Source organism: Papio anubis, chromosome 7 (genome assembly GCF_008728515.1).
Source record: "Papio anubis isolate 15944 chromosome 7, Panubis1.0, whole genome shotgun sequence".
NCBI classification, from domain to species: domain Eukaryota; kingdom Metazoa; phylum Chordata; class Mammalia; order Primates; family Cercopithecidae; genus Papio; species Papio anubis.
In genome coordinates, this window is record NC_044982.1 from 37,220,988 (window position 1) to 37,237,550 (window position 16,563).

Here is a 16,563-nt window from a genome sequence, read left to right on the forward strand (position 1 = left end):
ACCATCATTCTGAGCAAAGTATTGCAAGGACAGAAAACCAAACACTGCATATTCTCACTCATAGGTGGGAATTGAACAATGAAAACACTTGGACACAGGGCGGGGAACATCACACACCAGGGCCTGTCATGGGGTGGGGGCTGAGGGAGGGATAGCATTAGGAGAAACACCTAACGTAAATGACGAGTTAATGGGTGCAGCAAACCAACATAGCACATGTATACATATGTAACAAACCTGCACGTTATGCACATGTACCCTAGAACTTAAAGTACAATAACAATAAAAAAGAGGTTAGTTAGCAAAAACAGTAGCTCTATTATCTCTGATATATTACGGAACTTCTGACTGAGAGGCTGGGAGCCTAACTAGCTTTTGTAAATATTATCTCTATGGGAAAAGAGTTTTTTAGCTGAAAGGCTGGTTGAAACATTACTCCCTCCTTGTTTGGAGGGGAAGAAAGGGATCTATGTATCTATTGAAAAAGGGGGAACTAAAGCTGCAATGTCAGCACCAACCAATATGTGCTGTATAGCAAGAGGAGAATCCCCCCTGATCCCCAGCACACAGCCAGGTCAACCCTTATACATTCAGAATGGCTATTGGGTACTTGTAAACTGAGAGAATTCTAGTGGTTGGGGTACTGGCTTGGGAAGCAGAACAGACTCCATGACACAGACAAAGGATTTGTATTTGAAGTAGAAAGAACGTCTACAACTCAATAATAAAAGACAAACAACCAATTAAAAAATGGGTAAAACACTGAACAGACACTTCACAAAAGATGTATTAATGGCTAATAAGCTCATGAAAAGGTGCTCAACACCATTTAGTCATCAGAAAAAATGTAAATCAAAACTATGCAAGATATCTTTTCATACTCATTAAAATGGCCAAAATTGAAAAGATTGACAACTCCAAATAATTACAAGATATACAGCAACTGGAAAACTCACACATTGCTGGTGGCAGCATAAAATGGTACAACTACTTTGGAAAATCAGCAGTCTCTTATAAAGTTAAACTAGCATTCCCCTTTTGATTATTTACTCAAAAGAAATGAAAACATATGTCCACAAAAAACTTGTACAAGAATATTCATAGAAGCTACATCAAGAATAGCCACAATCTGGAGGAGATGTCCATTGACAGGAGAATGGATAAACAAATTGTGGTATATTTAAACAATGGACTACCACTTGGCAATAAAAAGGAATAAACTACGGCTACATATAGCACATAAATGAATAAATCTCATAAACATTTTCCTGATGTTTGCGTGAAAGAAGCCTTACACAAAAGAATATGTACTGTATGAATCAATGTATATGAAGTTTAAAAACAGGCCAAACTAATCTATAACAACTGAAATCAGAACAGTGACTGCCTCTGGTGACCAGGGATGAGAGGGTGGCCACACAGTGGGGATTCACTGGAAAGTGGCATCAGGTTACTTTCAAAAATAATAGATATGTTCTAAATCTTGATTGGGATGTGAGTTACATTTGTAAACATTTGCTAAAATTCATCAAACTATATTAAGATATGTACTTTTCACTCTATAAAATTATCTATTTATAAAAAAATTAACTGGGTAGTAATATAGTCAGCCAGGATTTCTGAAAGGATTCATTTTAGAACCATTCAGTTTTAACAAGGCTTCTTTCTTCATGGCAGGTCTCTGAAATCAAGGTCAGAGATCTAATTCGAACACTGAAAGGCACTTCCAAATATTTTCCTTAAACAATCTCATCTGCCATTCAGATATTTCTTAAAAATAATTCACCACAATTTTATATCAATAACATCATGGGGAAACCAGTGGTGTCCACAATTCTGGATCAACCCACAATTTACTAGGCACTTACCAAGTGCTTCATAATACTCTACTCTGGGGTCACATGAAAAACTACATTGAGGTAAGTTTTAAAAGCAGGAAGTATTCGAGACCAGCCTGGCCAGCATGGCAAAACCCTGTCTCTACTGAAAATACAAAAATTAGCCGGGTATGATGGTGCACAACTGTAGTCCCAGCTACTCATGAGGCTGAGAGAGCAGAATCACTTGAACACAGGAGGCGGAGGTTGCAGTGAGCTGAGACTGTGCCACTGCACTCCAGCCTGGGTGACAGACCGATACCCTGTCTCAAAACAAACAAACAAAAAGAATATGAAATATAAACAGGAGTTTGGTGGAAATTTTTAGAGAGCCACAGTAAAGATTTTTATTAATCTTTAGACCCATGTTTTAAAAATAGGGATATTAGCTACCAAAGTTATCAATTCAAATTAAAGAACTGGAAGAAAATATAAAAAATTATTTTCTCTCAGTATATAGATGGAGAATCGAAGGCCAAAGATGAGAAGTGATTTGCCCAAGATCACATGACTAAGCTAGTTACTGGTTACAGGGATGATTAGATTCGGCATTGCACTCCATGACAATGTTCATTGCATAGCGTAATACATACAATCCACTGTAAAAAAATTTATCTCCAAAAAAGATGACACTCATGCAACCTTTCAAAACAGTATGAATCAGCAAAATCCCTCAGCAACATCAAGAGAAGAAACAAAATTATAAATAGTTATAATTCTTCTCTATTGACAATTTCTAATGGTCCACGACAAAATAAAATAAGGACAACACAGTGAGCACATCATAAAGCTTTATTTCTTCAATGTAAAGAACTATTTTTTATTCTGAAATTATGTCCTACCTAATTTTGGTTAAAATGTCCTTTTTTTAAAGAAATTATGGTGACCAGTTTTTGTTATTTTTAGTGTCCTTACACGGCAAAATTAAAAGGAGGTAATCCTGTGTCGATTCTTTGAAAAAAAAAATTTTTTTTTGAGATGGAGTCTCACTCTGTAGCCCAGGCTAGAGTGCAGTGGCATGATCTCAGCTCACTGCAAGCTCTGCCTCCCAGGTTCACACCATTCTCCTGCCTCAGCTTCCAGAGTAGTTGGGACTACAGGTGCCTGCCACCACGCCCGGCTTATTTTTTGTGTTTTTAGTAGAGACGGGGTTTCACCGTGTTAGCCGGGATGGTCTCGCCTGCCTTGGCCTCCCAAAGTGCTGGGATTACAGGTGTGAGCCACCGCGCCTGGCCGATTCTTTGAAATTTTAAATATATGACTGATGTATGGAACCCAAAAGCTGGAAAATCCTGATCTAAGTGCAAACATGAAATTATAATACCATCAAACATTCAGAAACAAAGAATTTCAGTTTGTAGGAAGAGACCATCAAGGTAAATCTGAATGAATCATCTAGCTTTGTAGTATTTCCTTCGAAGAAAGGCAGCCTGAGGTAAAACTACTGTATTGTTTTCAGTTCACTTTGAAATTAAGTGCATTTATTTACCAAATGAAGTTAAACATCCACTCAACACTATGTTTATTGTTTGTCCCTGTAACCCCTTCCCCACAAAATCACCAATTCTGTCAGGGCAGAGATCTTTAATTTACTGCTGAATTCTCAATTTATAAGGAAGTATCTGGCACACAGCAGTTTCCCCTAAATATTTATTGAAAGAAGGAATTAAATGCCCACCACCATGCAAAGCACTAGGGACTTGGTACCGGCCACTGGGCTCTGATATAAACAATTACACAAATGTAGCGGAGTATCTTTAGAATATTTGTGCCAGGAAATAGACCTCATATATTCCTTGTAAGTGTAACTATATCAAGAATTTTCAGTGATTAGTTGATTCAGAATTGATAGTTTCACTCAAGAGGCATGCAAATATACTTAATAAAGGGCCATAGGCCGGGCGCAGTGGCTCATGCCTGTAATCCCAGCACTATGGGAGGCTGAGGCAGGCAGATCACGAGGTCAAGAGATCAAGACCATCCTGGCCAACATGGTGAGACCCCGTCTCTACTAAAAATACAAAAATGAGATGGGCGTGGTGGCGTGTGCCGGTAGTCCCAGCTACTCAGGAGGCTGAGGCAGGAGAATTGCTTGGACCCGGGAGGTAGAGGTTGCAATGAGCCGAGATCATGCCACTGCACTCCAGCCTGGTGACAGAGCGAGACTCCATCTCAGAAATAAAATAAAATAAAAGCTCATAATACAATTTCATATAAATACATTTAATTAAGAAACATAACTGGGCGCAGTGGCTCACGCCTGTATCCCAGCACTTTGGGAGGCCGAGGTGGGCGGATCACAAGGTCAGGAGATCGAGACCATCCTAGTTAACACAGTGAAACCCCATCTCTACTAAATACACAAAAAAATTAGCCAGGCGTGGTGGCGGGCGCCTGTAGTCCCAATCTTGGAAAATAAGATTAATTTATTTTTCTTTTTGCATAAAATTCCTTTCTAAACATAAAAGAAACTAAATATAAATCCCATAAGATTGTTTGATGTAACTACAAAGTCAAAACAAATAAAAATCCATTGAAAAGTAACCTGGAAAAGCATTGCCAATAAATATATCATTGATGCATAAGAAGTTCAACTGAACTGAGCAGACTAAAATAGTAAATATACCTTTTCCTCTATGAAATTAGTAGTTTTAAAAATGAATAATGATAAAGTTTGTGAGAATACAGTGTTATTTGCATTTGTTGGAAAAATGCATTTTTAAAAACTGGTAATATAGATTGAGAACCTTCTGAAGAACATTCATGCCCTTTAGCTCTATCATTCTATCCCTGAAAAAATAATCTGAAATATGGTCAATACTTGAGACAAAAAAATATTCGTGCAACACTATTATCATGACAAAAATGTAAAAACAAATTAAATGCATATTAAGAATTTCTGTACGTAATTGAATGTAATGACGACATTTTTAAAAAATGCCCAAGGCTTGGCACAGTGTCCCCTACCTGCAATCTCAGCACTTTGGGAGGCCAAGGCAAGAGGATTACTTGAGTTCAGGAGTTCGAGACCAGCCTGGGCAACATAGTGAGACCTCACCTCTACAAAAAATACAAAAATTAGCTGGGCCTGGTGGCACATGCCTGAGTCCGAGCTACCAAGGTTACAGGTATGAGCCACCATGCCCAGATTCCTTTTGTAGGTATTCTTTATGTTAAACTTTCTCTCTTCAAATTACTTTATGCTTTCTCTTTCATGAAAGGACCCTGGCTGATACAGGTAGGTAATGGAGGCTGAGGTAGAAGGATGGCTTGAGCCCAGGGGGTGGAGGTTGCAGTGAGCCAAAACAAACATGCCACTGTACTCCAGCCTGGGTGACAAAGTGAGACCTTGCCTTAACAACAACAACAACAACAACAAATGCCTAGAACAAGTTTTTAAGAATAAAGGAAAATGCTTATGATATACTACCAGGTTATAAAAGGGAGAATGTAAATTACACATATCAACCATAATCAACTATGTTAAAAATGCAAACAAACAGAAAAAAAAAAGAAACAAAAATGTTATTAGTGATTCTAATTGAACAGTAGGATAATACTTTTATTTTCCTTTTATACATTACCATATTTTCTAAATTTTCCACAGTGTCTTTTAAAAAATTGTTAATTTAATTAGAGGCTATATAAATAGGGGCTTTGTACTTACTAAACTTGAGGCCCACTTTCCTTATCTACAAGTGGGACAAGAATTCTTCCCTTTCCAGGTTACTGTTAAAATTAACGTAGAACCTGACATATCAGTTGACAAGTAGTCATTATTATACTACAGTCAAATTAAAGAACACAGTGTCTTTAATGTGAACATAGAGATGTTTTCCCCTCTAGCAAGCGGTTCTAAACAACTGCCCTTCAACATTGTGTAATAATTCAAAATTTTTTTCAGTCTCTCCCACCCCCACTACCATGCTATAACTTATTTCCTTTACTTGCTTGCCCACCCCTTCTACATGCAGAGAGTTTAGAAATCAGGCAGTCCAGAGGCTTGTCGACTCACAAACATGGGTTGTTTGGCCCACGCACTGATGCAATATTTGAGTAAGTAGCCAAAGGGTAAAATTCAGGAGACTTAATATAAAAATCCAGATTTCCAGCTTTGGAAAAATAGGAAGACTTAGTGTTGTCAAATGATATGTGCTCTTTAGATGCCCACAGTTCCCACTTCTCCCTAATGACTCCCAGGCACTGACAGTGAAGGTCAGCTGCCATATATCATGACACCGGGGCTGTCTTATTTTACTCTGGCTTAATTCTCTGTTCAGCCTTATTTGATTTATGATCCGTTACCTACCTGTATCAGTCAGGGTCCTTTCATGAAAGAGAAAGCATAAAATAATTTGAAGAGAGAAAGTTTAACATAAAGAATACCTACAAAAGGAATCTGGGCATGGTGGCTCATACTTGTAATCCCAGCACTTTGGGAGGCCAAGGTGGGCGGATCAACTGAGGTCAGGAGTTTGAGACCAGCCTGACCAACATGGCGAAACTCTGTCTCCACTAACAATACAAAAATTAGCCGGGCATGGTGGTGGGCAGCCGTAATCTCAGCTACTTGGGAGGCTGAGGCAGGAGAATCGCTTGAACCCAGAGACAGAGGTTGTGGTGAGCCACGATTGTACCACCGCACTCCAGCCTGGGCAACAGAGCAAGACTCCATCTCAAAGAAAGAAAGAAAGAAAAGAATACCTATGAAAGCATAAAAGGGGACTAGAATTATGAGGAATTGACTAAAAGAGAACCATACAGAATATAATAGCAGGGCAGGGCGTGGTGGCTCACGCCTGTAATCCCAGCACTTTGGGAGGCCAAAGAAGATGGATCGCCTGAGGTCGGGAGTTCAAGACTAGCCTGACCAACACGGAAAAACCCTGTCTCTACTAAAAATACAAAATTAGCTAGGCATGGTGGCAGGCATCTGTAATCCCAGCTACTTGGGAAGCTGAGGCAGGAGAATCATTCACTTGAACCTGGGAGGCGAAAGTTGCGGTGAGCCAAGATCACACCATTGCACTCCAGCCTGGGCAACAAGAGCGAAACTCCATCTCCCTCCCAAAAAAAGAATATAATAGCAGATATATGGGGCAGTTACTATCCTAGCACTGAGATAAGAGTGCTCAAAGAAGAGGCCCCACAAAAACTGAGATCCAAACCCTGGTGAAGAGGGGATGGGTGGGGCTCCGCGAATGGCAGAGAAGTTTCTATAGTGCCGTGCTGGTGGAACCTGCTGGAAATCTGTACTCGAGGTTTTGGGGAAACTGTTCATGGGAAAGCGGCTCACCGGCAAGACTAGAAAACCGCCCAAGGGGAGTGCCAGGGGAAACTACCAACTGCTGTGTGCGTGAGGAACTGTGTGTGCAGCAGGAGCCTGGGGCTGGAGAAGCCTTTGGTGGTGCAGGAGCTGGGTCTCAGGGAAGCCTGGCTAGAGGCTGGGAAAGCCACAGTCACATGTGTTGCAGGAACCTGTGCTGAAGAAGCTGGGTGCATCGCAGGAACTGGACACAGGGGAGGGTGCCTGTGCTACAGGAATTGGCGCCGGGCAAGTGTGGCAGAACCAAGAAAGAAAACCACTTCCACTTACAATTTCTCTCCAGTACCCCTTGCAGACAAAGCATAACATTGTGCTAGCTGGTAGAGGAAAAATATTTATGGGACCCAGATGCGTTTTTGCAGAGTAGTCAGTGAAGACTGAATTTAAAGCTGAGAGGAAATAAATTGATAACTGGCTCACTAGCCTACCAGAATTACATAAAAAAGATACACAGGAGCCAAATGAGAACCAGGAACAGTAGAGAGCAAACAAAATGCTTGTTCTTCAGGCTATTTGGCTAATCAGAGACTTTGCTGGTCCTTTAGATTAATGTGGCTTCTGGATGGCCAAGTTCTACACAAGGGAGGTGCTACCAAATTCTTCTCTTTCATCATCATTATAGTAACATTTATTAAGTACTTACTATGCCAGGCATTTCTATTATAGTCACTTTACATATATTAGCTCATTCATCCTCAAAACAATCTTATGAGGTAGGTACTTCTATTATCTCCACTTTACAGAAAAGGAAACAGAGACATAGAAAGTTCAATTTGCCCAGGTTTACACAGCCAGCAATGGCAGAGTCATAATCTGAACCTATGTAGTCTAGCTCCAGAATATATAATCTTTTTTTTTTTTTTTTTTGAGACAGAGTCTCGCTCTGTTGCCCAGGCTGGAGTGCAGTGGTGCAATCTCGGCTCACTGCAACCTCCGCCTCCCAGGTTCAAGTGATTCTCCTGCCTCAGCCTCCCGAGTAGCTGGGACTTCAGGCATGTGCCATCACGCCCAGCTAATTTTTGTATTTTTAGTAAACACGAGGTTTCACCATGTTAGCCAGGATGGTCTTGATCTCCTGACCTCATGATCCGCCCACTTCGGCCTCCCAAAGTGCTGGGATTACAGGCGTGAGCCACTGCCCCGGCCCAGAATATATAATCTTAAACACTATGCTAAATTGCTCCTCTACAAGACATATTTAATTGTTCAGTTTTTGGCTTTTAGGATCTGTCTTCTTTCCCCAATTTGTCTCTGTCAAATGTATAATTAATGAAAGGAGTATACGACAAGGTGCAGGAGCTAGGGTACAATGTTTTGGTTAATAGAAAATTAACCTCAGGCTGGGCGTGGTAGCTCACATCTGTAATCCCAGCACTTTGGGAGGCCAAGGCAGGTGGATCACCCGAGGAGTTCGAGACCAGCCTGGCCAATATGGTGAAACTCTGTCTCTACTAAAAACACAAAAATTAGCTGGGTGTGGTGGCAGGCACCACCCAGCTACTTGGGAGGTTGAGGCAGGAGAATCTCTTGAACATGAGACGAGGAAGTTGCAGTGAGCCGAGATCGTGCCATTGCACTCCAGCCTGGGCAACAAGAACGAAATTCTGTCTCAAAACAAAAAAAAAAAAGAAAAAGACAATTGGCCAGGCGCGATGGCTCAAGCCTGTAATCCCAACACTTTGGGAGGCCAAGGCAGGCAGACCACCTGAGGTCAGGAGTTTGAGACCAGCCTGACCAACATGGAGAAACCCTGTTTCTACTAAAAATACAAAATTGGTGGGGCATGGCAGCGCATGCCTGTAATTCCAGCTACTCAGGAGGCTGAGGCAGGAGAATCACTTGAACCTCGGAGGCAGAGGTTGCAGTGAACCAAGATTGCAGCCTGGGCAGCAAGAGCGAAACAGGAAAGGGAAAGAGAAAAGGGAAAAGGGAAAGGGAAGGAAAGGAAAAGGAAAAGGAAAAGGTAAAGGAAAAGGAAAAGGAAAAGAATAACCTTAGATAAATACAGAGTTCGCAACAGATAGTTTGATGTAATTATCTATTAGTTACCCTCAAGACCTTTTCATTTAAAAATGAATTTCCATATAGGGATTTCCAGGGCTGGGCGTGGTGGCTCACGTCTGTAATCCCGGAACTTTGGGAGCCCGAGGCAGGTGGATCTCAAGATCAGGAGATCTAGATCATCCTGGCTAACACGGTGAAACCTCATCTCTACTAAAAATACAAAAAATTAGCTGGTTACGGTGGTGCGCACCTGTAATCCTAGCTACTGGCGAGTCTGAGGCAGGAGAATCGCTTGAACCTGGGAGGGGGAGGTTGCAGTGAGCCGAGATCGTGCCACTGCATTCCAGCCTGGGCAACAGAGCAAGACTCTATCTCAAAAAGAAAAAAAAAAAAAGAATTTCCAGCCCAACTAATACTTATTTCCATTTTATTTCAATAAAGTTAAAAATTGAATATTAGTATTTAAGGAGGATTGAGATTTCCATAATTTCATTATAGGTTTTAAGAAATACCAGTACTCATACTTAGTACTATTTTTTTTTTTTCTAGACAGAGTCTCGTTCTGTTGCCCAGGCTGCAGTGCCATGGTACAGTCTCAGCTCACTACAATCTCTGTCTCCAAGGTTCAAGCAATTCTCCTGCCTCAGCCTCCCAAGTAGCTGGGATTACAGGCGTGAGCCACTGCGCCCAGCCAGTACTTGTTACCGGAAATTCCAGACTGAGCTGAAGGGGACCTTGCCATTCAACAAAAGTCTCATCACTAAATTCTTTAATTAGAGGAGAGGTTAAGACTATCATATGCAGAAACATTCTGAATCCATTTCAGGTCATCTTCTCTTGAAAAGGATGTCACTTCTTGAACAGCACAATTTATGACTAACCTGTGAAGATGTCAAGTGTGAAATTGATCTTGGATAGTTCACAATGGGAACTACTTCAGATTCCAAATTGGCAGGTGTTAATTTAAAGGGCATCTAAGACATATTAACTTATTTCTTACAGGTTTCAATGGTATTTGGAGATTGTTTACCTCTGGAGTCTCAAGTTCTACTCCACTGACTAGGCAGAAAGCATGAGACATACTGTGGAAGGTATGAAAGATGTTCCTAATTTGGGGAGCTAAAGGCATCAATTTAGATAGATCCTATTTTCATTCCTTCTTCACACAGTGTTCATTCGGAAAGGCAACATTTAGTAGTAAAGTGATTGATTTGGCAATAGGAATCAAAATGACTTAGTTCCAAATCACACCTCTATCACAGTCTGTGGCCTCTCCAAGCCTGAGCTTGTTCATTTGTAAAGTGAGGTTTAACAGTATCTCACAGTCTTGTCCTGAGGATTAATTAGATAGTGTACGTCAGTGCCTGGTACACAGAAAGAGCTCAATAAACATTATTAATATTATTATGCAGATAGGTCTTAATTACGTTTGTCAATATAGTATCCTGGAGAAAACAAAGTTTTTCAGGAAAACAATATTGAATCATATTGTATCTGGATTTTATTTGATCCAAACTTAGTTTTATCAAAGATCCTTATGAAACAATAATCTGTAGTTCAATCTGAGAAAAGACAAGCTGATGATTTCTTTCCAGATATGATAAATTTACTGAGATTGCAAAGTTTAAAATCTTATAATTTACGTTCATTCTTCTGAGACAGGGTCTCACTTGTTGCCCAGGTTGGTCTCAAGCTCCTGGCCTCAAGCAATCTTCCAACTTCAGCCTCCTAAAGCACTGGAATTACAGGTATAAGCCACTACGCCTGGCCCAAATCTTAGAATTTACAAATGAAATTCCAAACAGGTATAAAATCTCTTGTATTACCATAAGAGGGTAAGAGCAATGTACCAGACAACATAAAAGTCCTTAAAAATGTAATTTTGCTAAATCTACATCAAAGAGAACCTATTGTAGAGGCAGAAGCATACTGAACAAATTTGTTCTTCAGATACAATAAACCTTTGATTTGAGGGTAACTCAAACCCCTAAAGATACTTACTATGAATGAGTCAGTTATTATAATCAGACACTGATATGGTTTGGTTGGGTCCCCACCCAAATCCCATCTTGAGTTGCAGTTCCCATGTGGTGGGAGGTAATTTAATCATGGGGATGGTTACCCTCACGCTGTTCTTGTGATAGTGAGTTCTCATGAGAGCTGATGGTTTTATAAGGGGCTTTCCCTATTTTACTCAGCACTTCTCCATCCTGCCGCCCCATGAAGAAGGATGTGTTTGCCTCCTCTTCTGCCATGATTGTAAGTTTCCTTAGGCCTCCCCAGCTATGCTGAATTGTGAGTCAATTAAACCTCTTTCCTTTATGAATTACCCAGTCTCAGGTATGTCTTTATTAGCAGTACGAAAATGGACTAATACAGACACAAAACTTTAAAACATGAAAGAACAAAACAAAGCTTAAAATAAGAGTAAATATAATGAAGAAAAGAAAGTTAAATACTAAGAAAAATACTATAAAGCAGGGAGGGTAGAGGAAAAGCTCTGGCCTCTCCAAATAGAATGGTAAATAGTAATGCAAACCAAACCCCAAAAGAAGACCTTCGGATTCCAAATCGCCGAGAAGTTTCCATGACTGAGAAGGGGAGGAGGGGGAGGAGCTTTACCATTAATAAGTCTGTTTCCAAATAAAAGGTTTAACAATTATAAATTAGAACAAAGTTATAAAAATGAAATCTTTAAAAGTTTTTCTAATCAGTATTGAGAATCTGCTTCAACATTTTTGAAAGTTTTTATTATGTTCTAGACATAGTGTTAACCCTGTGCTTATATTATTTCAACCTCACAACAATTCTAGAAGGTCATTTAACAGAAGAGACTTGGATTTTAATAGCTTGTTCAAGTAGTAACACTGATTTTGAATGATATTGTTTCAGACAGTCCCTTTTGAAATTAGTGCATTATTAATCATATTCAACTGTAAAATCACCCTAAGAATAGCACTACCTTCATCTGCCAACTTACGGATTTATGCTGTTGGTTATTTTAGGGAGTAGATCTCCCTATGTTGCCAGTGGCTATTCACAGGCACACTCATAGCTCACTGCAACCCTGAACTCCTGGGCTCAAGTGATCCTTCCACATCAGCATTTGGAGTAGCTGGGACTAACCGGTGTGCGCCACTAGCCCCACCTTTGCTGGGTTTTGTTTGTTTGTTTGTTTGTTTGTTTTGAGAGGGAGTTTCGCTCTTGCTGCCCAGGCTGGAGTGCAATGGCACAATCTTGGTTCACTGCAACCTCCGCCTCCCAGGTTCAAGTGATTCTCCTGCCTCAGCCTCCTAAGTAGCTGGGATTACAGGCATGCGTCACCATGCCCAACTAATTTTGTATTTTCAGTAGAGACGGGGTTTCTCTGTGTTGGTCAGGCTGGTCTTGAACTCCCGACCTCAGGTGATTCGCCTGCCTCGGCCTCCCAAAGTGCTGGGATTACAGGCGTGAGCCACCATGCCTGGCCTGCTTTACTGTTTTAATGCATGAAAAATGTGGCATTATAACTCAGACTGGACTGCAATAAGAAAAGTATGGAAACTGAGATAAAGCCTTCAGAAATTTTTAGAGCAATATGATTATTACAATTATAGTAGCAATTTTTTATCTGTTGAATTGAACAACAATACATTTGGGCTTGTATTTTCTGTCTTTTTTTTACTTCATTTTCCTACTATTTCATTTTTATAAGTGTATTGGCATGGATTGAAATAAAAATTAAAAACAAAAACTGATCCTTTACCAGGCAGTTTGAGGAATACTGCTGTAGAGCTCTGAGCCAAAAACAGCTTGCTCTCTGTTACCAGCTCTGTGACAAAGAGGAGACATACTCAGGTGACTAACAACCCTCAGACAATCAATCTGAAATTCCACTTGGGCCATCCGTTTTTGTATCAGCTCCATTTATCAACTGGAGCAGCACTGAGTTTATAGTAGGTAATATAGGCTCTCAACCTACTTATGTAACATTGTTATTTAGAGCGAAAGAAAACTACTCATTAGCAATTCAATTGAAAAAACATAAGATAGTGTTAACTGTAAACCAGTGTGTCTCACTCCCTTACCAAACGGGACTTAATTTCTGTAAAGTATGCTTTGGCCTCCTTTGTTTTTTTTTTTATTCTTTATTTTTTTATTTTTTTCTGAGATGAAGTTTCGCTCTTGTTCCCCAGGCTGGAGTGCAATGGTGGGATCTCGGCTCACTACAACCTCCGCCTCCCGGGTTCAAGCAATTCTCCTGCCTCAGCCTCCTAGGATTACAGGCGTGTGCCACCACGCTCAGCTAATTTTTGTATTTTTAGAAGAGACGGGGTTTCGCCATGTTGGCCAGGCTGGTCTCGAACTCCTGACCTCCGGTGATCCGCCCACCTCAGCCTCCCAAAGTGCTGGGATTACAGGCGTGAGCTACCGCGCCTGGTCGGCCTCCTTTAAAAGTTAAAAGTGTTTCTCTTTCCCGTATACTGAAAAAATTAACATCCTGATTATCATAGTTACTTACAATTGCATTTGAGAATCAGATTTTTTTTCCTTTGTTTTATAAATTTTTAAGGCATGAAGGTACAGTTGCCAGGTCAAAGTGCAAGGAAGAAGGCCACAAAAGTATCAAGAAAGGTAGTTTTGGGATGAAGAGAAACTGACAGAGAAATCAATGTCACATAAACCTCTTGGTGGTCACATCTGGCAGGCAGACCGACCCCACCACTACTGCAATTTCAGACAACCTGATTTTAACTTATTTTTAAATACTAATCTTGCCATAATTGATCATCTGACTTTTATTCCTGTTCTGAGAAATTCTTAAGAAAAAGCATCGAATGAGAAAGCAGCAGCAAGATTAAAAACATGAATAAAAAGCATATCTTTTCATGTAAATCAAGCTTGTCCAACTCATGGCTCGTGGGCCGCAGGCAACCCAGCAGCACTTTGAATGAAGCCTTACACCAATTCATACACTTTCTTAAAACATTATGAGGGTTTTTTGCATTTTTTTTTTTTTTAAGCTCGTCAGCTCTCTTAGTGTTAAGTGTATTTTATATGTGGTTTGAGATAATTCTTCTTCTGATGGGGCCCAGGGAAGCCAAAAGATTGGACACCGCTGATATAAATGAAAGTGAACTGTAAAATAATAATACTAGTCTCTAAGAAAGCCAGACTTCCTTAAAAAGGCAAGTCGTTTATCCAGTGTAGGAGTTTGGGGAATTATCTAAGGAAAGAAATTGTGCTTTCCAGTCCCCCATGAATGAAATTTACTTTTACAAATTTACCAGCTCACTAGTTTCATTATAACATTGGTCCATCATAACGGCATATTTTACCTAGAAAAAATATTTAGTTCCTAGGAGACAGAAATTCTAGTTGAATTCTAAGATGTCTTTAAGTTATATATAACTTTCATTTTTTATTCTAATAGCTCAAAATGCATTGCATCTACTCTAATAATAAACAGATATTATGAATGCTGATTTATAGCATTTTAAGACCTACAGCTGGAAAAGACCACTTGACCGTCAATTTAAGAAAGCCACAAATGACATGACATACTAATTACATTATAATGGCCCAGTTAATAATACCACTCCTGTAAACATTTCCTTCCAGTGAAAAAGGAAATAGTATATATCTGCATATTGCAATAATCATTCAAGGAAGTTTGAAAAAATACTGAAATTGGTAAAGTTATAAGCATTTTATAGAAATAAAAAGTTTTACTGGTTGCTTATCAGAACTATAATTATTCATAAATATTACTTCAATAAGTTTAAAAATATACAAACCAACCCAAATCTCACACATGTTGGCCCTACTAATGTCAATTCAATTCTAATATAATTATAAGAAAATATGATAATGTCAAAGGAAACACGGCAGGTTCACAAAGTACTGGGCAGGCAGGTAACCCAAATAAGTGAAATAGGCTTCAAGGGCAAGGAGGACTGTGCCTAACAGCTGCTACTCAGCCCAACCCAACCTTTGCCTTGAGGAGATACTGGTAAAGAACAACAATAATAAACTTTCTGCTAATGGAACAGCCTGCAGGCTGGATTCCGCACACAGGCTACCATGTATATGTATCTTGTACCTTTGCCAAAATGCTTAGTGGCTACGAACTGGTATGAGTTAGAAAAGCTAGACTGAAAAAATACCTCTCTTCTGATTCTAATAAACTTCATGAACCTATCCAGTCTCTGTTTCCTCATCTATGTCAATGATTTTTCTTTTCTTTTCTTTTCTTTTTTTTTTTTTTTTAAGAGAAGGAGTCTCAATGTTGCCCAGGCCAACTCCTGGGTTCAAGCAATCCTCCCACCTTATCCTCTTGAGTAGCTACGACTATAGGCGCGCGCCAACGCACCGAGCTTGAGTTTTTTAAGTGAGGTTAGGTAATGCACATAATTTTTAAAAATGCTATCATTAGATGCGGAGGGGTACAGATTAAAAAGGAAACAGAAAAAGAGCAGCAACAATTTAAGCCTCTGTTCCATCTGGCTATGGGCTTTACTTTTCCTCAAACTGACAACACCTTGTCCCACCTTCTTTCCCACCCACAGGCTATTTTCACCTGTAATGTCTCCTCTTCCTCAGGTTTCTTCAAGGTGTACTTAATGTTTCATTTATACTTCTCCTTTCTACTTCAGGCCTCCTTTGAAAGTACTTTCAGGAATGGCATTGAAACTAGGGCCTATTTTACTGCTGAACTCTAGGACAAACTCATGAAATCTTGTAGTAGATTTTCCCCCTAAATCTTTGAACACTGTGCACTTCGTGAATCATTTATGCCTACCTAAAGGACCTATCGGCATGTTCATTGAACAGTGCTTCTTCTTCCCGGGACTATCTTCCCGGGACCCTCGCTTAATGTTTGTTCAAGGAATGCCAATCAAATTAACGAAAATGTCAAAACATATTAAAAAAAATTAATTGCTAAGCAAATAGATTTGAAACAGCTTCAGAATATCAATTCCAAGGCTCCCCTTCTTTAAAAGGAAATGTGAGTTAAGAACAATCTAATTTAGTTTTTTCTTATATTCATTCTAGTACACGCATCCAAAAAACAAAACAAAACAGCTTTCCTCAGAAAGGTGCGTTTGACTTTCTCAAAAAGAAGTTATATTGATTTCAGTTCATGAGGACAAATAACTTTCTCCTTCTTTTTTTTCTTTTTCTTTTCTTTTTTTTTTTTTGGAGACACGATCTCACTCTGCTGTCCAGGCTGCACTGCAGTGGCCCAAACATGGCTCACTGCAGCCTCAACTACCTGCGGTCAAGGGATCCTCCTGCTTCAGCCTCCCAAGTAGCTGGGACCACAGAAGCACACCACCACTTGGGTAATTCTTAAATTTTTGTAGGGACGGGTTC

The 16,563-nt window shown here is 39.9% G+C and overlaps 1 protein-coding gene across 1 annotated transcript in view; it reads right to left on the reverse strand.

Annotated features, from left to right (window-relative positions):
* SLC39A9 (solute carrier family 39 member 9) overlaps window positions 1-16,563 on the reverse strand; it is a 58,596-nt gene that overhangs the window by 41,345 nt on the left and 688 nt on the right. The gene's annotated exons all lie outside the window — the stretch shown is intronic.